The following is a 24,357-nucleotide window of genomic DNA, read 5'->3' as shown; positions in this document are numbered from 1 at the left end:
GCTAGCTGGTATATAATGATGTGCTACGTGACCGCTAGCGACACAGCTATGTTAGCATAATATAAATAAGCTAACTTTTTTTCCATTCGATAAAAGTTAACGTGAGTGTTCTCGGTGGTCGGGAACAAATGTAATCGCATGGCAGGATGCTGTAAAAGGACCAAACTTCAGCCAGGAGAACAACTGAGATAATCCATCCACAATACGAGGTTAGTCATTCATATACTGCTGCATGGGCTGGGCTGTAGTTACATCCTAAGGTTTTAAAAACTGATCTTAAATAAATGATTAGCGGTAATAAAAGCCAAGGGAGGTCAACAGTGATCACTGACTGTTTTAGGAGCTTTTTGAGATCAAATAGAAGAAAATACAAAACATTAAACATGTTAACAACACAAAAGCCATATTAAACGCAGACTACTTTAGACCCGGAAGTAGGATTCGTCACGTCATCACTGAACAACCGGATACTTGAAGTAGATAATTATGCCTCTCAAACTTCACCATTTTTTGGATCATCGTGTTGGACACGAGTACAGAGCTGCTAACTGTCTCTGACTCATCTGTGTCCTGGTAAACAACCACATTCATATCCAAGAGGTTGAAATCTCACAGTTTTGTCATAAACGAACCACAGAGAGGTTCCTGTATTAACGTTAACAATATGGTTTGGATCAGACGATGGGATGAATCGTTCAAACCCTGAGTCAGGATGCTCAGGTGTCATTTGGTAGCAGAACGTTTGTGCTATACAGAACCAGTATGTGCAATGGTTTGGGCCTCCTGCTTTATTTCGTTTTAAAATGGGTCAGTCAGTTACAGTGTGGGAAGGTTTCTTGTAATTAAAACAATAAACTTTGTTTTTAAATGAATGAGATGCTCTATAGTTTTTAGTTTCTCAATGTTTTGTCGATACATCCGTGAGATCTTCAACTAACACCTCCAGCAGACCTTCAAGAGAGGTTCGCTCTGAGTTCCTGAAGACTCTGGATGTTCTAGCGCTGTGTTGGTTGACTCATCTCTACAATGTTGCGTGGTTATCAGGGGCAGTGTCTCTAGATTGACAGACTGTGGTGGTTCCCATCTTTAAGAAGGAGGACCAGTAAGTTGCACTCTTTCCCAGTGGGTGATGGACTCTGTCAGGGCTGCCCTTTGTCACCGGTTCTGTTCAGAATTGCCACGAGGCTTTCACTTGGGTGGTCTCAGAATATCCTCTCTGGTTTTCACAGATGATGTGGTTCTGTTGGCTTCATCGAGTGATGGCCTTCAGCCCACACTGGAATGATTTGCAGCTGAATGTCAGACCTACTAACCCTAACCTGGCTGAGCTCTACTCTTAAAAACGAAACAAAAACACAGAAAAATCTTAATATTCATAAGATGAAAAACACTGCATAGGTGGCACCAACCTGCTTACTTAGTGTTTTTAACAGAAAACAAATGGAAATGTACAGAGTCCACCAGACCTACCCAGTCCTCTTACTCCCACCACAAACCTTACACAAACAGATAAACGAGGAGGTATAACAACATTCAACAACACCAAGCAGTTAAATCAGCTCTCAAAGAGTTGATGTTACTAGCCGCTCACCTCTCTGCAGCAGACACCCGCTGGACTTTAAAATCAATGAAGTGACGTCTAGACCTGTCACTCTTGAAGGACACACAGCTGGGTCCAGCTTCAAGTCCAGCTGGACTCCAATGGGTCCTGTTAGGGAGGAAACATTTTTTTTAATTTGCAGCTACAGAAGCTGATGAAGATTAGGATACCTTCATCGTCCTAAAGACAAACTGGATTGCAGGCTGAGCATGAGCAGAAGGAAACTCCAAACTAGTGTTGGCAGTGGGCATGCTGGTTTTGGTCAGTTTAGCCACGAGGCTAAAGTCAAACTACCCACTGCTAGCATTTGTTTCTATAACAGTTCAGGATCCAGATGTCTGATGTCTAAATTTCCACAACTTCTTAAAATAAATAGTTAAAAACAGCCAATTCTGTCAAAATGTGGCTTCAAACCAGATAAAAATGACAGTTACAGCTGAGCCTGTGTGTCCTTTGAGACATTTTAGATCATTTTAAAAACCACGAAGCAAAAAGATCATCATCACTTACAGCAGACAACAAACTGACAACACAGAGTTCATGTTACTAACAGCTCACCTCTCTGCAGCAGACACAGGCAGGTCTTCTATGGGAGGGCTTTTAGACTTGTCACGCTCTCTGGGTGGAGGTCCAGGTGGGTTCCTGTGAATAATGATGGAGCAGAGATGTGAGTGCTGAGCTGTGACATGGAGAAGAGTCATGGACAGTTAGAGATGGTCATCTCACCTCTGAGCTTTGGTCTGGCTCTCATGTTCCCCACACAGAGTGGTTTTAGAGGGAGGGGCTCCCTCCTCTCTGTCCTCACACTGATCCATGCTGCTCAATCCAAATCAGCTCACACACACTTTCTACCTTCACCTGCAGAGGAAACACAATCATTCAAGTGCACATCAGCTGAGAGCTGCAGAGGTCGTGTCTGATGTGTTGATCTGCTCCATCTGAGTGCAGATAATACGAAGTATCTGCTGTAGTTGTAGGACTGACCATCACATATCAATAAGGGATCAATAATAACAGCAACAAGCAGCGTTATTCTTAGAGACTGTACAGACTTCTACAACCAGAGTTTATCAACATTATGTTATTAATTAATGTACTTATGACAGTATCATGTTAATGAGAGGAAAAATAACGTTCACATTACAGAAATAAACTGAATGTTGTTCTTGTGCAGAGCGTTCACTGCACTGTGTTTCCTGTTTCCTTTCATTTGATAAAAACTGTAAATGTTCAGAGACAGACGATCAAACTGAGTCCGAGTTGCACTGGCACGTATGGAAAGAATAAAGTACACAATCGTTTACAGCAGCACACCTCAGAGTAACAGAGTACATGTCCAAATATCATCTCTGAGAATCAGCCACAGTTTCCTCTGTCACAAACTGCTTTCATCAGTTCACTGTGAGAAGTGTCACAGAGCTGATTTCAGCCTCCAAATCACCCAATCATAATAATCATAGTAAATGCATGTCTGCAGGCATCAGAATATTACGAAGAGTTGTTGGGTTTTCTCTGTTTTACTTGTATTATTGTAGAGTCTTTCCCTCACCCAGTCACACCCCCACATTAAGACATTCGCTGGTTGTTGTAAAAATAAAAATCCTCTTTAGATAATCAGTGTCAGGTGTTACAGAGAATACACAAACATCAACTGTGGGCAGAACTTTGTGCCATCAGAAACTGAATTTGAAGAAGTTAAATTTGAATTGCTCAGATTGAATCTGAATTGTAACTTGAATCAATGCTTTTTAAAACTGAATTTGAATTCGCATAATTTGAAATTCATTATATTTGTTTGATAGTCACTAAATTAAAATTGAATTTTATATTTTGAAAATGAATTCATTTGCTCTGAAACTGTATTTTATCCTTTAAAAATGTAGCTCTCGACTAATTTCAGTTTCAGTTCAACAATTCAGTTTTTCGGGACTTACATCCAGTTCCACTTTCTCCCTTTCCTATCCCTCACTCACGTCTGTCCCGTCTGTAACAACTGAAAATAAAATAAAATAAATAATAACAACAAAGGTCGATCAAATGGACCAATACGGCAAGGCATCCATCGGGTCTCCTTGTTGGTCTTCAGACAACAGATCTGACGGTTAAAGAACCAAACGGGACAGGAAAAGAAAAGAGACAAGTTTGTAAAGTTTATCCAGCATGATAAGGTTTTACTTTGCCACTAGCCCCTCTCCAGAGACTTCCAGCCTTGTTGTATGGGATTATTTTAAGGACTATATCAGTGGCCAGATTTAAAAGCTTTACACCTCAGAGTCACAAACTGACTGCAATGCAATTAATGACTTTCTAGCTAAACTTAACATTCTTGAAATTCCACCAGAATGTAAAACAGGCTGGATGAACCCTTCTTCTAGCTTCTGGTGTCATTTGCACAACTTGGTAATAAATACAGTCAACCAGTATCACACACTTTAAGATACTTGCAAGCCAGGCACTTTATTTGTTCCCAGGTATCAGACTCAAGCCCCCCGCCTCCACCAGCCTACACTATTAGGAACTATCCAACAATTGAATCCAACCAATAGAGTGCCTCTTGAGCCAAACGCAAAACATTATGGGAAGAAGACTTGGACATGACATGGGCCTGTATACTCACACATGTCAAAACAACATCATTATGTGCTCTCCACTGTTTAATCCAGTTCAAAGTGGTGCATACAGCCCACTTTTCAAAATCCAGATGCTCTCGTATCCATACTGAACTCACTCCATGTTGTAATTAGGGCAGAGCAATATGGCCAAAAATATTTATCATGATAAATGTTTGAAAATTTGCAATAACGATATAACTGACGCGACACAAAATGCTTTACAACTCCACAACTTTATTATTCCAAAAAAACATCACTGATTTTCACTTAAACAAGCAGCTGTTTTTTATGTGCATGTAATATTATGTTGAAGCACCGTACGTATCACTCCGCGAGGCTCCAGCCTACGATAGCTGTAATGCTCCATAACTTAGCAAAGTCGTACTAAAACATTCTTGACAGATTTTTGAGCAGCGTGTACGACATAAAATCTGTACGGTAATAACGACGGCCCGCTTGCAGGCTTTACAAAAACATGTGCTTTGTTGTGTATCTGATGGTAAAGCTAAACCAGTTCCACACCAGTGAAGCTGCAGCATTTTTACAAAACAGTTCTGGTTCATCGTTTCATTCAATGATCCGCTTTCGCCCTTCTCGTTCTCCGTCACCGCCATGTGCGTATGAAAACAAAGGCACTGCGCATGCGCGTGTTACTCATATTCTATCGCCATATTTCATTTTCTTATCGTTGCCCAACACTATTCCAGTGTTACCGTGAACGCTATGATACGGCCTGGGCCTGGTTGTAATTGATGCAAAACTGATCCTCACTGATTTGTTCCCTGTTGGCCAGGAGGGCAGTTTTACTGAGGCGGCGGGACGCTGCCCCTCCCACTCATTAACAGTTGTCATGTGACCTCATGTCTAAAAAAAGAGAGGAGGAAAAAAGAGGAGCATCATGCGACTGAAGTAAGTCTCAGCTTTCTTCTTTAAACAGTTACAAGTTTAACAGTTTTTTTTAATTTCACTTTAAGAACTTCATAGTCATCATTGTTTGCTGAGTGTGTTCATGTTTTCTGCTTGGTAACAGAGGAGGTGGTTTCATCAACTTCCTGTGGTCACAGTCATGTGACTGTTAGCTGTTTAGTGTGAGGTGCAGTATAAAACAGTGAAACCTCAGACTGTCGTCTTCTTCCTGCTCTGGTCAACGGTCATCTTCCTGTTTATTTAACATCTGACAGATTTGATCTTTTCTGATCTTTAAATGTTTGCTTTGCTGAACTTTTGCTCGAGTGGAAAGAAACTGAAATGGTTCCTTCTGAGCTCCTGAAAACACGTCTTTCCTTCTCTTTGTGTTCTGGTACTTTCTCAGCTGCAGGGCCTCTCTCAGTGTTGGGTCAATGAAGGAGTTTTGTGTAGTTCCAGCAGAGACACTAAAACACAACAGCGATTGTGTCTGAACAGACAAACATGAACTAAATGCAGTGAAGCTGCTGTTTGTCTGAGTGTAATCAAATGTCTGAGGGAGCACAGGAACATTCATGTCTTTCCTCTTTTATTCACTGTGAAGGCTGAACCCTCTCTGAAGTCAGCAGCTTCATTTCACACAAAGGGTTAAAGTCGAACATTTTAAACAGGAAGTGATCAGAAGTCTCCACAAGTCTCTGAATCCTGAAACACTGAGAGGAAATCAGCTGTTCAGCTCAGCTGCTGATCATAGTGTCAATATTTCAACCCATCCCCACCAACTCCAGATGTTTGCAGCTGCACATCTATCACATCAAGAAAGTTCTGACAGCAAAAACTGACCAAAGGCTGAAAACACTGTGATCTGTGAGGAGCAACAACCTTTAGACAACAGGAACCCATCAGCAACTCAGAAGCACGTACAAAACACAACAGCAGTGCTCCAGGATGCTAGGGGGCAGTGTTGAGCTTTTGTTACCTCGTGGCTACACAAGCCAGCAAGTACCAACAACCAGATTTGGTGTGTGGTAGTAACAGGTAAATTAACATTTTTTTCAACTTATTTGAATATATATGAGTGCTTGTGTACAAATACACAAAGAATACACACATGCTTTCATGCTTTCAATTGTGTAATTTAAGTGATCTAGTAGCTCTGCTTTGGAAGTTCAGTTCATGCTAGAAATGTGTTTTGCAGTTTGTACGTGTTTTGTCTCTAGGGGCCACCGCATATATTTATATATAAACATATATAAATACAACAGACTTTTTTTTTTCTACATTATAATTCCTTTTGTGCATACTTTTATATTATTGTTAATAATAAATTAATTAAAGCAACAAAACAACCTGAAGAGCCGGTTCTCTAAAAAGAGACGGAAACCCCATCATCTGCAACTGAAAATAGTTGTGGATGATTACTATACCTTTCTAATGTGACCTTGTTGTCCCTGGCTCTCTCTCTCTCTCTCTCCCGCTCTGTTCCTGTGGTACTGACTGTAACTACCGCCCCTCCCCCCTCTGCCCAGCGCAAAGCACAACACCGGCTCGCGTCGTTCACGTCAAAGACCCGGCTCTGACACATTTCGTTCGCGACCGACACATCACTACTGCGTATATATGAATGTGAATCGCATCATTGGCTGGACTGTGGGATAAGGTGGCATCGTTCTAATCCCATACAGGAGCAGTCAGTCACTGACTAACACTGCAAAACATGATTGTTAAAGTATTCATTTTAATTTCAATTCAGGTTAGATTTTTTCTTTTTTGTGCGCAACGCAGAGACCGTGCCAGCAGTGCGCAATTGCGCACGCGCGCAGCTTAGAGGGAACATTGCCCATCGGCAAGAAATTTACATCAGTCCTTAAAACAGGATTCAAACCTTCCACTTGCAGAGCTGCTAAAAGCTGAACCACAAACTTCACCCTGAAAAAGTCTTCACTGCTATTTTTCTACAGATCATCACTGAAAACATTCAAACTGACTCATCATGGAGTCGTTTTTCCTTCGAACTACAAACAGGACATTAAATGTTAAGACAAAGTCACGCCCACACTGAAAGAAGGATGTGTGTTTAGCACACGTCCCTAACCAACAGCCTGTTGGTCCAGCTGTGAGTCCGTTACCGTGAACTATGGAGCGGCAGATGTGTGCTGTTGGTGCTGGAACTAAGCTGCACACAGCTGATGTTAGCCAGGAAACATTACAGACTGCTAAGGTTACCTTCACACGGAGCTTCACACGGAGACGATCAGTCAGCAGAAACGGGTAGTTCAGGAAAGAGAAAGTAAAGTTTGAGCAGGAAGGAAACACCCACAGGGTTGTGTGACGCAGAAACGGCCCTAACCAATCTGGCGCCCTAGGCAAGATTTTAGGTGGTGCCCCCCTACATCAGCAGTGTAGTGTAATGTTGTAACAAATAATATTTCTATTAAATAAGCTTTACTTTGCATTTTAATTAACGTGGGATTATTTTTTGTATTTAGAAATAATAGTACCAACTTTTTTTTTTTCAACATTTGTGGCACTGGCGTGGCGCCCCCTGATGGACGGCGCCCTTAGCATTTGCCTATACGGCCTATGCCACGGGCCGGCCCTGGTGTGACGTTACCGTTAGAAACTGTCAGTGCTGCATTCAGGTGCACGTGGGAAACTCCCAAATCTCTGGCAGGTTGTCCAAAGGTGATTTATGTCTGCTGGTTTTCTGGAGGTCAAAACACAAACTGCATGATGTCACTGTGACCACCACAGTGACAGGAAGTGTTTTTATCACCGAAACACTGAAATGATGCTAACGGCTGTCGTTAGGCTCACTGACAGCAGTGCTGATGTGTTCATGTCAAACACTGGCTCAGGTCAGACTCCTTCATCCTTCTCCAGCGTGAAGCCGCCCTCAGACACACAGGAGCTCTGACCTTTGACCTCCTGCTACCTTTTTATAAAAAAAAGTTTGTATATTTGAAGCTTCTGATGTGCACGAACATCAGTCCAGCTCCTTTAACTTTGAAGCATCGTGTTGAGTTATTAAAAGCTCTTTGAATTCTGCTTTTATATTTTATGAGCTCCCTGCTCTGTTTGAGCCTCCAGCTAAAATAAAACATCTGAGCTGAGATTAATGCGACGAACACACATTTATGATAACAGTCCCTGTACACTGACACATCAGTGATGTTTGTTTCTGGGTTTGAGGTCAAAGGTCAGCGTCATACCTGCATCATGTTATTGTGTTGAACGTGTCACTGCAGAGGTGTCAGTGTGTGTGGAGTTCGTCTTTGCTCCCTGATGTAGGAACGTCTTCGACTTGTTTGAACTGTTTAATCTGAGTTTGTTACTTTTCAGCTGCAGTAACATGTTGATGCTGTGCATCAGCTCAGCTCCACAAATGACCTTTAGACTGAGGTCACTTCCTGTCACTGTCCTGACAGAGTCTTCAAAGGCTGATGACATCACAGCGACGAAGGCCGCCCTGATCCGTCTCTCCAGCAGACAAACATGATGTGTTTTGGGTTTCAGTCACTAAGTGCCACAGTTTCATCATCGCTTTTTAAAGAGGGAACTTCAGCTGACACATTTTCACAGCTTTGAAGGAAACGCAGAATGGATTTGCCTCCACAAAAGAAACAGCGGCAGACTGAGGATCTTGTTAGAGGAAGAAGATTGGTGAAAAAAGGAGATCTGATGTTAGAAATGAAAGCAAAAGCAGGTGTGTGGACTGTGTGTGTGTTACTGAAATGTTTGAAGTCTGTTTATAAATCCAGTCATGTTTAGTTCAGTATATCGATGTGCTGATCTTTACCATGTTGTTCTGTAGTTATCATGACAAATTAGAACAATGGACCAATTAGCCTGTGACAAAGGTGTTGCTGAGACTTAAAGCTACAGTTGAAATGATAAACAGAGATGTTAACATTACTTACATTGTTATAACAGAAGATTTGCATAACATGGATTTATGAGTTCCAGCTGCAGAAAACCGACTGAACCTGCAAATAACAGCAGCGTGTACGAGCACTTCCTCCTGAGTGTTTGTGTGTGAGCAGCGCCCAACAGAAACTGACGCTTTGTGACTGAGCTTCAGGTTTTATTGTTTACTCAACAAGAATTTATGTGTTTTTCTGTTTAATCAATAATCTATAAAAGCTTAAAGGTAGAAAGAAGGGAAACTTACGGTGCCTTCAAAATCTGCAGAGGAAGAATTGTCTCCACACTCGTGTTGTGTGGCTTCAAATGCTCTCTGGCTGTGTTTTGCTCTCTCCGCCCATTTCATAGAGGAAACACTGGGAAGATCTCAAAGATGGCGCTGGAGTGACGGCAGCCTTTCCAAGTAGCTCTGCAACACCGCACCTTTTTTGTTAACTTTAACTTTTTTAGACTAGGCTTTTCAAACTTTTTTTCACCTTCCTCTACTTATACCTCTTAGATATAGCGATACAAGATGGATAATGCACTTTTTAAAACTTCTGGAACCAGCTCCTTCATCTATTTGAGAGCGGAGCTGCTGGCACTAAAAACAAAGGGACAGACCGGCATGCGACACAACATCCCGGCCGAGCTAAAGAGGAGCTACAGAGGCTGCAAAGCTGGAGCGAGGAGAGCGGATCACCGGAGGCGATTCAAACCATCAATCCCGACAGTGATCATGGGCAACGTGAACTCGTTACAGAATAAGATTGATGAACTGTGCGCTCTGAACAACCACAGACTATACCGTGAGTGCAGCTTGTTTATCTTCACGGAGACGTGGCTAACCAAGCTAACGCCGCAGGCTAACGTAGACCTATGCGGTTTCACATCCGTGAGAGCCGATAGGGACACGCAGGCCAGCGGAAAAAGCAGAGGTGGGGGACTCATTGTCTACGTTAACAACAGATACTGTAACCCTGGACACGTCTCCGTTAAAGTTTCGGTATGCCGTCCGGACCTGGAGCTGCTAGCTGTTAGCTTGCGGCCATATTATCTACCTCGGGAGTTCAGTCATGTGATCTGTGTGTGTGTTTACATCCCTCCGAGGGCCGACGCAACAGCTGCCTGTGAGAAAATACACACAGTCACAGCAAGACTTCAGACACAAAACCCCGAGGCTTTCATTATTATATCTGGAGACTTTAACCATGCCACACTGGACTCTACTCTGGCTGCTTTTCACCAGTTTGTGAATTGTCCCACAAGGAGCAACAGGACAATTGACCTACTGTATGCTAATGTGAGAGATGCATCCAGAGCCACCCCCCTCCCCCCACTAGGGAAGTCAGACCACAACCTGGTTTACCTACAGCCACAATACACACCCCTCGTCCAAAGGCAGCCTGTCACAACGCGCTCCATCCGGAGATGGACCCCAGAAAAGGAGGATGCTCTGAGGGACTGTTATGACACCACAGACTGGGATGTGCTCCTGAGCCCACATGGTGAGGACATAGAGGGGGCGACACACTGTCTTACAGACTACCTCAACTTTTGTGTGGACACGGTCGCCCCTGCTAAGACGGTACGGTGTTATCCTAATAACAAACCGTGGGTAACACAGGAAGTCAAAGCTGTCCTCAACATGAAGAAGAAGGCTTTCAGGAGCAAAGTGAAGGAGGAGATGAAAGCAGCACAGCGGGAGGTGAAACGCTGCCTGAGGGAAGCAAAGGACACCTACAGGAGGAAGGTGGAGCAGAAGTTGGAGAGGAACAATATGAGGGAGGTCTGGAATGGTGTGAAAACCATCACAGGCCACAACACCAAGAAAAGCACAGTGGGGGGGACTGTGGAGAAGGCAAACGAACTCAACAACTTCTTCAACAGGTTTGACCAGCCCACAACCCCCCCACCCTCACCTTCACTACAGAGTCCAACCCCCACTCTCCTACCTCCCTCGCTTCCCCCCCTTCCTGACACCATGACACCCCCCTCCTCCAATCCCTCTCTCAGCAGCAAGACATCTCCCCCCCTCCCCTCCTCCCAAACATCTCCCAGTGTCACAGTGGATCAGGTCAGGAGACAACTGAGGAAGCTTCGCCCCAGAAAGGCAGCAGGCCCAGACAAGGTGTGTCCTAGGATGCTAAAGGCGTGTGCTGCTGAACTTGGGGAGCCGCTACAACGAGTCTTCAACCTCAGTCTGCGACTGGGGAGAGTGCCCGCCCTATGGAAGACATCCTGCATCGTCCCGGTCCCCAAAAGGAACCGGCCCAATGAGCTGAATGACTTCCGACCGGTGGCACTGACGTCACATCTTATGAAGACTCTAGAGCGGCTCTTCCTCAACCTCCTCCGACCACAGGTACAACATGCCCAGGACCCACTACAGTTTGCATACAAGGCGGGTGTCGGAGTGGAGGATGCCATCCTGTACCTCCTGCATAGAGCCCACTCACACCTGGATGGGGGAAAAGGCACGGTCAGGATCCTGTTTCTTGACTTTTCCAGTGCCTTTAATACCATCCGGCCCTGTATGCTTCAGGAAAAACTGAACAGGATGGAGGTGGACCCCTGCCCGGTCGCTTGGATCTCCGACTACCTCACCGACAGACCACAGTACATCAGGCTGAAGGACATCACGTCTGACACAGTGGTCAGCAGCACAGGAGCACCACAGGGAACTGTGCTGTCCCCTCTTCTCTTCACCCTGCACACCTCTGACTTCTGCTACAACTCTGAATTATGCCACATTCAGAAGTTTGCAGACGACACAGCCATCATGGGGTGTATCTGGGATGATCAGGAAGAGGAGTACAGAAGTCTGGTGAGGAACTTTGTCGCATGGAGTCACACAAACCACCTGCAACTCAACACCTCAAAGACTAAGGAACTGGTTGTGGACTTCGGGAGGTCTAGAGCAGGTCCACTGCCGGTTCAGATAGAGGGGGAGGAGGTGGAGGTGGTCAACAAGTACAAGTAACTCGGGCTGTGGGTGGACAATAAACTGGACTGGTCATGCAACACAGAGCACCTGTATAAAAAAGCCCAAAGCCGACTGTACGTCCTCAGGAGGCTGAGGTCTTTTAACATCTGCAGGAAGCTCCTGAGGATGTTTTACCAGTCGGTGGTTGCTGGAGTACTTTTCTATGCTGTGGTGTGCTGGGAGAGCAGCACAGCAAAGAAGGACTCATCCAGGCTGGAGAAACTGATCAGGAAGGCTGGCTCTGTGGTCGGCATGAAGCTGGACACTCTGGTGACAGTGGCAGAGAAAAGGACATTAAAGAAACTGATGGACATTATGGACAATGCTGGGCATCCTCTGCACACGGCCATTAACAACCAGAAGAGTCTGTTCAGTGACAGGTTGCTTCTCCCAAAGACAAGAACTAACAGACTTAAAAACTCCTTTGTCCCACACGCCATCAGACTGTTTAACTCCTCTCTGGAGGGGAGAGGGAGGGGAGACAGGAGGACAAAGGAGGGGGGACAACTAAGCTGTAGTGCCTCTTCACCTCACTGTGCAATACTTTTGTGCAATACCTTTTGTAAATAGTCAACAGTGCAATAGACCTCAATACTTGAAATGTGCAATTCACTTGTATTTTTATTTTTTATTCCTATTTATTCTATTTATCCCCTTCGTATATTTTATTTATATTGTCTCTGTATTTATATATATGTGTGTGTGTGTGTGTATATATATATATAATATTCTGTAACTCTGTAACTTCTGTCGGTGCTGTGCTTTTTTGGAAATCGAATTTCCCAGAGGAACCCACCCGAGGGATTAATAAAGTTCTATCTAATCTAATCTAATCTAAAATACCACACATGCACAGGCATGTCACGTAAAAGCAGCACATAGTGATGAAAAGTCAAGCATGATCAGAAATGCTTATGAATAAGCTTAATAAGGTAGAAATAAGCTTTCAGATGCAGACTGGTTTGACAACCTTGGTTTTCTGTAGATGTGACTGCTCAGATAAATGAACTGAATATCAAAGTGCAATGCAAGGGCCTGAAATGTACAGCACAGTGAAAGTTGCAACTTCTCTCAACTCAATTGGGGGACAATATCCTGACTCACATGCTAACACTGAAGGAGGCCATCATCATTTCCGGTTAATACTTGTACAGCTGCCTTTATTGTGTATATATTTATTTATATTTAGATTTCTTCATACATTCTTATATAGTTCTATATTGTGTATTTTGTTGTACAGTTATTTTATTTTATTTTCAACTTTAATTTATATATTTATCTTATTCTTCCCAGTTAAATTTACCCTTCATTCTAATTTGTGTTGTACAGTTATTTCATTTTTAACCTTAATTTATATTTTATTCCTTCCTAGTTAAATTTACCCTTTTTAATTTTTCATATTTATTTCCTATCTTATTCATAGCCTTTTCCTTTTTGTTTTCTTTAGGTCACGAGCAGTTGTCCAAGCATTTCACTACATATCGTACTGTGTATGACTGTGTACGTGACAAATAAAATTTGAATTTGAATTTGAATTTGAGCTGATCAGCCCCACAGGTTCCGCGGTAGAAGCACCGCATGGCGAGTTTTCAAGGCAACTTCAAGACTTGAAAACGTTTGAGAGTGAACCGTCACTACTGAAGCACATGGTTTCTTCTCCTGTAGTGTGGATAATGCACCCAGTGATGTTCACAGGTCTGTCCCACTACCTGAGTTTTACTCTTCCCACACATGAGGAGACATGCTCAGAGCATCCTAGCCCTCTTTGGATCTACCTGCAAACATTCTCAGTGATGAAGTTCAACAAATCCAGATCCTCTGATCTGATGATCCCCTCTCAGGGTTACATCGCAGACATTCAGCCAGATTTCGCTGCACTTGTTCAAGCCCAAGACAGACTGGATTTTTCTCATTAAACCAGTGAGCTGAATGGAAACATCGTAAGCACTTGTTTCTTCTTGTATAAAGTTATTTTATATATTCTAAAGAATCTTTAACATACTGCAGATTTGTGAAGATTAACAAGTTAAAATAAAACAGTGATGTAATGATTTTTTAAAGTTGTTTATTACTTTTAAAGGATTATTTTACTGTCAACCTACATAACAATTCATACATTTACATAAATATCTACAGAATATTCTTAAACTTCTGATTACCAGTAGGAGAGAAATGGGAGAAATTTAATATTTAGCCGCATTAAGTTAAAGTTATCAGTGGTTCGCCCCTACAACACTATTCAGATTTTTGATGTGGCCACCTATAGAAATTAATTGCCCAGCCCTGGCCAAGAGAAAGGTCTGAAAAGCTTAAAATCATTATTTTGAAGCTTTCTAAAGTTTGTTTATATTTGGTACTATTATTGTTATTATTATTATTATTATTATTAGACATGCTTTTTATGCCAATGCAGACCAAGATCCGAGGTGTCACTCACTTAATTACAAGCTGGCATGGCTCTGGTGTCGGCGATCAGGGATCTACTATTCTCTTCTACCTGAGGAGCGACCCGCCTATGGTTGGCTACTTCCAAACACAATCCTGAACTTCTCACCTGCAACTCCTGTCAGTGAGATCTTCAACTCACACCTCCGGCAGAGCTTCAACAGTATTCCGAGGAAGACTGGGGACATTGAGTCCGAATGGACCACGTTCAGCATCTCCATTGCTGAAGCTGCTGCATTGAGCAAGGTGGTTGGTGCCTGTCATGGTTGAAACCCTTGAACCAAATGGTGGACACCAGAGGTGAGGGGAGCCACCAAGCTGAAGAAGGAGTCCTATCGGGCTTAGTTAGCCTGTGGGACTTCGGAGGCAACTGATAGGTACCCACAGGCCAAGCGGAACGTGGCGCGGGCAGTGGCTGAAGCAAAAACTCGTTTGTGGGAGGTGTTCGGAGAGGACATGGAAAAAGACTTTCGGACTGAAGAGATTCTGGCAAACCGTCAGGCGACTCAGGAGGGGAAAGCAGTGCTCTACCTGCACTGTGTATAGTGCGATTGGAGCGCTGCTGACTTCGACAGAGAAAATTGTTGGCCGGTAGAAGGAATACTTCGGGGACCTCCTCAATCCCACTGGCACATCTTTCGTGGAGGAAGCAGAGTCTGATGACGAAGGGGATGACCCGCCAGTCTCTGGGGGCGAGGTCACTGAGGCAGTTAAACAACTCCTTGGTGGCAGAGCCCCTGGGGTGGATGAGGCTCGCCCCGAGATCCTGAAGGCTCTGGATGTTGTAGGGCTGTCTTGGTTGACACGCCTCTGCAATGTTGCGTGGCGATCAGGGGCAGTACCCCTGGACTGGCAGACCGGGGTGGTGGTTCCTATCTTTAAGAAAGGGGACTGGAGGGTGTGTTCCAACTACAGGGGGATCGCACTCCTCAGCCTCCCTGTGAAAGTCTATGCCAGGGTGCTGTAGAGGAGAGTCCGTCCACTAGTCGAACCTCAGATACATGAGGAACAACGTGGTTTTCGTCCTGGTCGTGGAACACTGGACCAGCTCTTTATCCTCTCGAGGATACTCGAGGGCGCATGGGCATTTGCCCAACCAGTCTACATGTGTTTTGTGGACTTGGAGAAAGCATTTGACCGTATCCTTCAGGGGGTCCTATGGGAGGTGCTCCGGAAGTATGGGGTGTCTGGCCCATTGATATGGGCCATTCAGTCCTTATACGACCGTTACAAGAGCTTGGTCCGCATAGCCGGCAATAAGTTGGACTCGTTCTTGGTGGGTGATGGGCGCCGCCAGGGCTGCCCTTTGTTACTGATTCTGTTCATAATTTTATGGAGCACGGTAACTAGTTATTATGCTAAAATCAGGAAGGCATTAATCGTTACTGGGATTTAGATTCGTGTTGTGTTCGACTTACCTCGGAACACGGACCTGGGAATAATGTCACACTCCAGGAAACAGCGTTCTGGTTAGCCTCGTCAGAGAAGTCGGGATTCCAATATGGCAATGCCCTCGAAAACAGTTGCTATGCTAGTCCTCTACAAAAACAAATTACTACTAAACACATATGCAGCCATAGCTGGACCCGGTGGGCCGATGATGATTTTTCGTTTTGATGTGCGAATGTTTGTTTTTTTTGTTTTTTTCGGTAACAGTATAAACAATGAAAGGTGGTGGATTGGCCAGATGCTGGCAGATGTGTAAAAATAACTCAATTGTTTGGTGGTGGCTGTTGCGGAGCTTCCACAGATTCAGTAACATTAGCAAGTGGTGGAGGCCAGCAGGTGGATGAGGGAAATGGGAGGCAGGAGGAGCAGAGACCTGAGGCGGCCACCGGTCCGAGTATCAGGTGAACTGAACTTCAGGTAAGAAGTTATGACCTGCAGTCTATCTGGGTCAGATATGAACCAAGTTTAGGTGGAGTTTATTTTCGCTGTGCTGACTTTTTACCGTCAGTTACAATAACTCGTACTGTGTGCTAGCTAGCATGATGGAGTTTCTATACAGCTGGGTGGGTGCTATGATGTTACTGATAGTGAACTTTATTTTATTCATAAGGTTAGTTCGTAGAGTTGCCAACCGTCCCGTAAAAATTCGGAATCGTCAAATTCAGAGAAAATATTACGCGTTTCGTATTGAGCTGAAAAGAACACAGTTTGTCGCGAACTTCAGCTACAATGAAAAAGACACAAAGCTGGATTTATTCTGCATCTTTACGTTGCACAGCTGCCTCTTCTTCTCTCATACTCCCCCCTCCGTCTCCTGTTGCTACTTCAATCATGAAACTGATCAATGATCAGCTGATCGGCTTTTCTCTCTTGTTTGTTTATCGAAAGAAAGAGGAAACCAGCAGATGTTGCGCTAAACAACAGCAGCACGTTTAAGCTTGATCAGCTGTTGTTAGAATTTATTTAATATTACTTTCTAGTATCAGCTGATGTTTGCTGGAGCCACAGCTGTAAACCTGCTGGTCATGATGTCGGTTTGGATATGTGGTGAGAGGGAAACATGAAGATGAAACCAGGAGATGTCCTTACTGAATCATCAGATCTGTGATGGAGAAACAGGTTTACCTTTTAGTTAACATGAATGAGTTGAAGGGAAGTTATGAACTGTTTCTGAGAGACAAATAACACCAGGATCCTTTTCTACAGTGGGGCAAAAAAGTATTTAGTCAGCCACCGATTGTGCAAGTTCCCCCACTTAAAATGATGACAGAGGTCAGTAATGTGCACCAGAGGTACACTTCAACTGTGAGAGACAGAATGTGAAAAAAAAATCCATGAATCCACATGGTAGGATTTGTAAAGAATTTATTCGTAAATCAGGGTGGAAAATAAGTATTTGGTCACCTCAAACAAGGAAAATCTCTGGCTCTCACAGACCTGTAACGTCTTCTGTAAGAAGCTTTTCTGTCCCCCACTCGTTACCTGTATGAATGGCACCTGTTTGAACTCATCATCTGTATAAAAGACACCTGTCCACAGCCTCAAACAGTCAGACTCCAAACTCCGCCATGGCCAAGACCAAAGAGCTTTCGAAGGACACCAGGAAAAGTATTGTAGACCTGCACCAGACTGGGAAGAGTGAATCTACAATAGGCAAGCAGCTTGGTGTGAAGAAATCAACTGTGGGAGCAATCATCAGAAAATGGAAGACATACAAGACCAAAGTCCTTGAAGAAAAATGGCGGAGGTCGAAGTGAAGCGGTCCAGAAATAAGTCTTCAAAGTAAGCGCAGTACGGTGTACATTTTAGGACATCGTCAGGTCTCAGAACACGAGCTATCAGACAGAGAGAAAACCTTCCTGCAGGTGGCGCTGTTGTCACGTCCCACCAATGACTGTAGTGACAGCTGCAGTCACGGAGAAACTTGCGTATCTCTGTTCGGGAATAACAGAGCGTAGGCTCTGAGAGGAGGCCAGCGTTTACGCTACAAAAACACGACCGAGTGTTTTAACCTGACAGCCTGAGGTGTTCTTCAGTAAACTGGACTACCCGACAGAAGGATCCGAGGCCCCGCTGCACTGTTCCGGTAAGTTAGACGTGTTTGTCAGCTACTCCGTAACTACCGTCCTTAGCTCGGTCCTGAGACCTAGCTAGCTAAGATGTCAGGGTTCGTTTAGCTGTGCAGGTGAATGCATTTACTAAAGAAATCAAGAGGAACGCCCCGGGCTGCTCAGTCACTAATTACTGTTACTGTACTCTTATTACAAGTATTATACTGCAAGTTTACAGATATTTGATAAACTTCTGCTGCTTTTGTTGCTGACTGCTGTGGTTGATTTCCTTCTGCAAGTGTCCAGAGTCAGAAGAGCCGGAGAAGGTGAGAGGAGACGGAGGCTCTCCACCCCTGATGAGACACCAGGACAGATCCAGGACGGTGTGTGAGGAGGAGGAGGAGGAAGAGGAACCAGCAGCAGCTGAGAGATGCAGAGGAGAGCAGACAGCTCTCTGTAGTTGAGGGACTGCTAAAAACATTGAAAACACTTTTATATTTGCTTCCTGTATCTGCAGAAGTATCTCCAACACAAACTGTAACAGCTGCATACAGGAACCACTCACTGCTGTTCGTCCTGCAGGATCTGACAGGGAACCAAGGAAAAATAAGGGAACCACAGACAATAATGCTTTGATTTATCCAGAATATGTTGAGTTCAGATATTGTTTTCATCACAGTGGGATTGTGCTGGTTTCAGTGGGAAAAGTATGCATTTAAATACAAAGCTGTCCCTTCACAAAGTGTCAGTATTTTATAAAGATGTCATGTTTCTGTATCATCTCTCTGCTGTCAGAGCCTCCAAACATCAGCCTGTTTAATGCTCTCATATCTTCAACATAAGTAAATTATACTGCACAGTTTTCTCATCAATAAAAGAATATTTACTGCATCTGTTTGTCTTTCATTGTATCTGAGACGTAAGAGGATCAAATCTTTTTACTTTATTTTTGGGATATTGTCCTTAAATATATCTAAAGCTTTCACACAGTGGGGGTTGTATATTAATATTTGTCTGTCAGACAGTCAGAAGTTAGAAATAAATGATACAAAAAATACCTTGAATTTAAACTGAAATGTAATATTTGAGACAAAGATGAGTTCTTGTATCGAGAAAGTTATGAAAATGTAAATATGTTTCGATTTTAGAACAAAATGAGTCCTCTAACCTTTACAACAGGAAAAAGTATTTGTTAAAATGAAGCCAGCTAAGTGAGTCTTCAAGGTTCTTTATTATTTGTCACATGCATAGTTATACAAGTATAACACACAGTGAAATGTAACCTGACACGCTCCTCGACATGTGCACAAATTGGGGGGGGTGTAGAGGAAGAACATTATATATATATATATATATATATATATATATAGTATATACACTGGGTGAATGTGCAGTAGTAGCAGCAAGCAGGTGAATTCTGTACATTAATATGAATAGATATCTGACTATTTTACAGGATAGACAATATAAACATATTTAAAATTAAAGGAATTGAAATGTACATTGTGCCTTGGTTTAGTGTCTGGAAGAGTCCTGACTCAGTCAATTATAGATGATGTGAGAGGGCGGGTGTGTGTGTTTAGGGCACGGATGGCTTGGGGATAGAAGCTCCTCTTGAGTCTCTCTGTCCTTGCCCGGAAGATGCGGAACCTTCTACCAGATTGCAGAAGTTGGAACAGTTTGTTGCCAGGATGGGACGGGTCCTTCAGTATCTGCGCTGCTCTAGTCCGGCATCTCCTGGTGTAGGTGTCCTGAAGCGGGGGGAGAGCAATCCTGCAGCAGCGTTCTGCTGTACGGATCACTCTCTGGAGAGCTTTTTGGTCCTTCACACAGCTGTTCCCGAACCACGATGTCATGTTCTGTGTGAGGATGCTCTCCACAGCGCCTGTATAGAAAATCCTGAGGATCTTTGGAGAGACCCTGAACTTCCTCAGTTGTCGTAGGTGATACAGGCGCTGCCTAGCCTTTTTGGTCTGGACCTGAATGTGGGCAGACCATGTCAGGTCTGAGGAGATGTGGACACCAAGATACTTGAAGGACTGCACCCTCTTTCCATAAGAGTCTTTCCATAAAAATGGAAAATTAGGAAATATGGGAAACCAACCTGGAAGTTCCAGCAAATAGTTTTGAGACTGAGAAACATTAAGTTCAACATACAGCACTCTGTAGTTCGACAAATAGTCAAAATGATCTAAACACTTAAATATTTTATTGTCTCGTTTTATTTTCGCTCAAAAACAGAGTGCACTTTATGTAAACAAGGTCTGGTGGCCCTAAAATGTCAAATGTTGGGTAAATGTTGTGTTAATGTGTTGGTCTTAAGTAAAGCTAAGATGTAACACTGAATTGATTGACACTTTATACTTTAAAAAACACTCAAATAAAGTGGGGACATTTTTGACCCCTGAGGAGCACAGGTGTGTGGAAATCGGGACGACATTATGAGGGTTAAATACTTGTAGAAATCTGAGCTGTTGGTGTGTCCTTGGATTGTGTGGTAATAATATTAGAGCTGGCAATCTTTCCTACTGAATCTCTACTCCGAGTCATTTACCTGAGATGAATTCTATGTTTACCTGACAGTCTGGACAAATGTGCTGTGTGAAGCTGTAAATCACATCAGATCCTAACTGCTGACATTTAAGGAGACTGGTCATATTTCATTGTAAAATGAATCAAGGATTTGCTGATTCCAAGAGAGTCTTTGTGGAAATCCTGTTTGGCTTTTTGTCATTTGAATTCTCTTTTCCGTTTGCCAGAACAGTTCTCCACAGTCACTGTCCACATGGGTCAGTGGGACCAAGAAGCACTGTGCTAATGTGGGACTCTGCCCAGCAACATCCAGCAAGACCCAGACAGCGTTTTCTATCTCCCAGCTGGAGCTTTTTGTTTGTGACTGGAGAGTCAGATTATTGTTGAGGCTGGAGGAGCAGCCTTATCTGAAACAGTAATATTTCAGTGACTGCTGCTTATACCACAGGTTAATACACTCTACTGATCCCTGATGGGAGAACCATCACCACTGACAGCAAAGAAGCCTGGTGGATGTTTGTTTGCAGTCTGATGATGGGACATCATGCTCTGCATCTTCAAAGTTTGTCTCTTGATTATTATTCATACCCAGTAATGTGAAGTATGCTCATATCTGGTATACCTGGACCAACCTGCTGCTCTTCATTTATGGAGGCTGTTGAGTCTGTTGGATGTTGTGTATCTCGTGTTCTCTGGGTTTTGTTGTCCTCGGTCTTTTTGCAGGATCAGAAAACAAAACCAGGAGGTCTGTAAATGTTTCTTCTCCAGTTGGATGATGATCAGACCGTGACACGGGATGCCACCTTTAGTCTTGTGATGAAGCAAAGCTCAGGAAGAAGTGGGATTAAATGGGCCCCACATGTGTGCTGCTGAGAAGGATGTACAGGGGCTCCTGCTGCCAAATCCAAGCCTCAGGTTAGTTGTATTTGCTACAGGACTGAGACAGCTGAGGCTTCAAATGTTTGATTAAACGGATGAAAAAGAGAAGTTTCTTCCCTGTAATCATCGCTTTTTAAAATCTGTAGTAAGTTCAGGTGTGTCAGCGTGCTGAGGTCACAGAAACAAGAAGCTTCAGACTTCAGAGTGCTGTTTACAGTTTTCTGTCATCATGATCTCCCCTGAAGTTTATCACTATTAGACAAGCAGTAAGTCCACAGTACTGTCATGAAGATTCTGACTCATGGTTGCAGAATATTTTATAATATACTAAATATTATTTTTTGTAATTCATTTTTTCTGTTAATCAAAAATTTACTTTGTGAAATTAGAATTTGAGAATGAAGAATGTGACGATATATTTTTGTTCAATATTTAATTTCTTGCAGTTGCAATTGTTAAATAAAAAAATAAAAAAATATTCTTATAATTTAGCAAACTAATTTATCATACATATATCTGTATTAGTTTTAATAAATTAATTTGGCACCTGTGTTGAAAAGACTTTATTGTATTCATACAGAATCAGTTTGGTATCATTGTTTGTCTGATTGCTGAAACTAAGAGCTGCTTTGATCTGTTTACATCTAAAGTCTCCAAAGTTGAGCTCTGATGTTTCTTCACCCCTGTGTGTGACATGTGATTCCTACATGCTGGCAGAGCAGCAGTTTGTGCTCACAGATGGTGACGGTGTGGAGAGACGGTGGTGTTTCCTCAGAAGAACCAGCAGAGTCACAAAGGACACCAGTCCATCTCACCACCCTGACTCGCTGACTGATGCTCGTCTGCACTGCACAGAGGAAATCAGCTGACCGAGGTTTGTCCAGTGACGTGTTATGAATGTAGATTTGTTTTATGCTTACAGTTATGTTTTTCTTGACAGGGGCTCTGCAGAGGTTAGACAAAGCAGAGAAAATGATGTAGAAATGATGTAAGTAAATCTTCAATATTATTTATTTGCTTGGTTATATTAGGAGTGTTTCTGAGTGAGGGGGGAGGAGTCATCATCCAGGTAAAGTGACGTGGATCAGTGGATACACTTGTCTCCCCTTTAAAGGAGACGATCAGAGTCATCCTTAAATGTTAGTGCTTTCAAATACACAAACATTTTTAAAGGACAGAAATGAACATCCAACTTTGACTGTAACACAAAATAAATCTTTGCATGTGTGTTTTCAAACTCTCAGATGGGCAGCATATCAGTCTTGGACTGTCTAACCTGCAGCACTGAATGACCACCACACATGAGCATGTTCCTGCAACATTCAGCATCTGATCCTTCATCTGTGTGCTTCTGCTTTTGGTAAGTAGAGTTACCCAACTCCAGTAACTCTAAACACATGCCATCCATTTCTAACGGCCTGGTTACTTCCTGTCAGTTACTTTAGAAACCATGTGGTCACCTGACCTAACACTGTTTCTTCTTCTTCCCCTTAATGTTCAAGTGTCACATGTCAAACAGCTGGAGAGGAAACGACACCAGTGTACTGGGATGTTTCAGCAACACGTGCCAGATGCTGTTCCTTCATGGTGACATCACCAGAGACAGCCCCGCCCGCCTCAGGACCTCGCCATTGATCATGATGATTATAATGATGACAGCGAGCGGAACTAAGACTGTAAAAATCCACGACCAGAATGTTTAGATGCTTTCTAATTATTCGTGAATACTGAGTTTTTGTCTCTTTTTTCTCATTTGTTACTAACAAAGTTCACAAACTCACACAGTTTACATTCTGTATGTTTCCATCTTTACCAGCCACACTCTAACTGCATTTAAGAAAATAATCCTTAGAAATCGTCGTTTTTCTCTGTTGTAATTGATGATAATTCAGTGAATATACTGCGCTGCTTCCTTTTATTGCGTCTCACATTGCTTTAAGTTTTTCAGTGTCCAGTTATTTTTTACTGCTGTTTGAATTCTCTGTATGTTTGACCCTGTAGACTGTTTGATGGACTGCTTGTCTTCCTGTTTGTTACCGCCGCCTGTTTTTGACTAAAGATTTGGATTTCTGACTTCAACACAGCCTCTGCGTGTCCTCCCTTTGTGTCCTCTTCCTCTGTGAATGTGCTACATGTGTCACAGATTCATTTTATTAACAGCTTTCCCACAGTGAGTTGCATCAGCATTCATTCACAGCACATTTCAGAAGGATTCAGATTAATACAGTGATCTTACAGTCAGAATGATCCTGACAGAGTGCCACTGTGAATGATCTTTCATCAGGTAAATTTAAAGTTCAGTATTTCAAAGCAGGAGTTATGAAGAATCATGCTGGCATTAGGACTAATAATATGTACTTACAAACTTAAAGTTTTTTAATTATGCTAGAATATTGGAAGACAACCAACTTTTAGTGTTTTCTGCATATTAATTATTCTGAAATAGAGACGTGACTCTAACTGTACAGAAGCACTAAACAACTGACAATCTAACAGACATCATTGGCCTGAGCCGTCATGCACAGTGAGTCTGATCCTTTGCTGTGAGAGTCTGACAAGCATGTTTCTGGTCAGTTTGGAAGAAATAATATCACAATGTTGATCTTTTTGTCAATATTCCTTCTCTTTACAACATAAACTGTGATCAAAGCTACTTATGTTCACAGCATGTAATAATGCTGACAGTCCAGGGCACTGTGGTCTGTTGAGCTAGGGTTAGGGTTTCACACATATGTAATCAATATTACTCTTGCTGGATATAACAAACACCCAGGAATTCATATTATAATTCGATTTTCATGACATATTCATATTCAGTATCAGTCCTTTTATATTATAACCACGTATCCACCCAGGCTCATGGTGGGGCAGGGCTCTGTCCTGGGATGCTTGAGTGAAAGGTAATGTACACCTGACCAGGTATCCAGTCTGTCACAGTTGTTTTCAATATTTGGTTTAAAAATATGAGTGAAAACAAAAATCCAACTAGGATTC

At 42.9% G+C, this 24,357-nt stretch overlaps 1 protein-coding gene and 2 long non-coding RNA genes across 10 annotated transcripts in view; 1 reads left to right on the top strand and 2 right to left on the bottom strand.

Annotated features, from left to right (window-relative positions):
• LOC120734646 (protein NLRC3-like) overlaps positions 1-24,357 on the bottom strand; it is a 54,935-nt gene that overhangs the window by 3,029 nt on the left and 27,549 nt on the right. The window lies entirely within an intron of this gene.
• On the top strand, positions 191-23,442 carry LOC120734649. Of its 8 annotated transcripts, none has more exons than XR_005696063.1 (7): positions 7,265-7,276; positions 9,194-9,199; positions 20,712-21,399; positions 22,086-22,237; positions 22,395-22,502; positions 22,608-22,723; positions 22,866-23,442. It is a non-coding gene; the product is annotated as an uncharacterized LOC120734649 (long non-coding RNA). The 8 variants fall into 8 exon arrangements; XR_005696062.1 differs by having other exon boundaries at positions 22,081-22,237; XR_005696064.1 differs by lacking the exon at positions 9,194-9,199 and adding an exon at positions 8,086-8,093 and having other exon boundaries at positions 20,717-21,399; positions 22,081-22,237.
• LOC120734652 lies at positions 407-2,393 on the bottom strand. Its single transcript, XR_005696077.1, has 3 exons — positions 2,327-2,393; positions 2,159-2,242; positions 407-1,708 (listed from the first exon to the last, which is right to left on the bottom strand). It is a non-coding gene; the product is annotated as an uncharacterized LOC120734652 (long non-coding RNA).

Source organism: Simochromis diagramma, unplaced genomic scaffold, assembly GCF_900408965.1.
Source record: "Simochromis diagramma unplaced genomic scaffold, fSimDia1.1 OVJJ01000571.1, whole genome shotgun sequence".
Classification (NCBI taxonomy): Eukaryota; Metazoa; Chordata; class Actinopteri; order Cichliformes; family Cichlidae; genus Simochromis; species Simochromis diagramma.
Note: the sequence above shows the minus strand (reverse complement) of the source record. Positions and strands in the feature narration are given on the sequence as shown.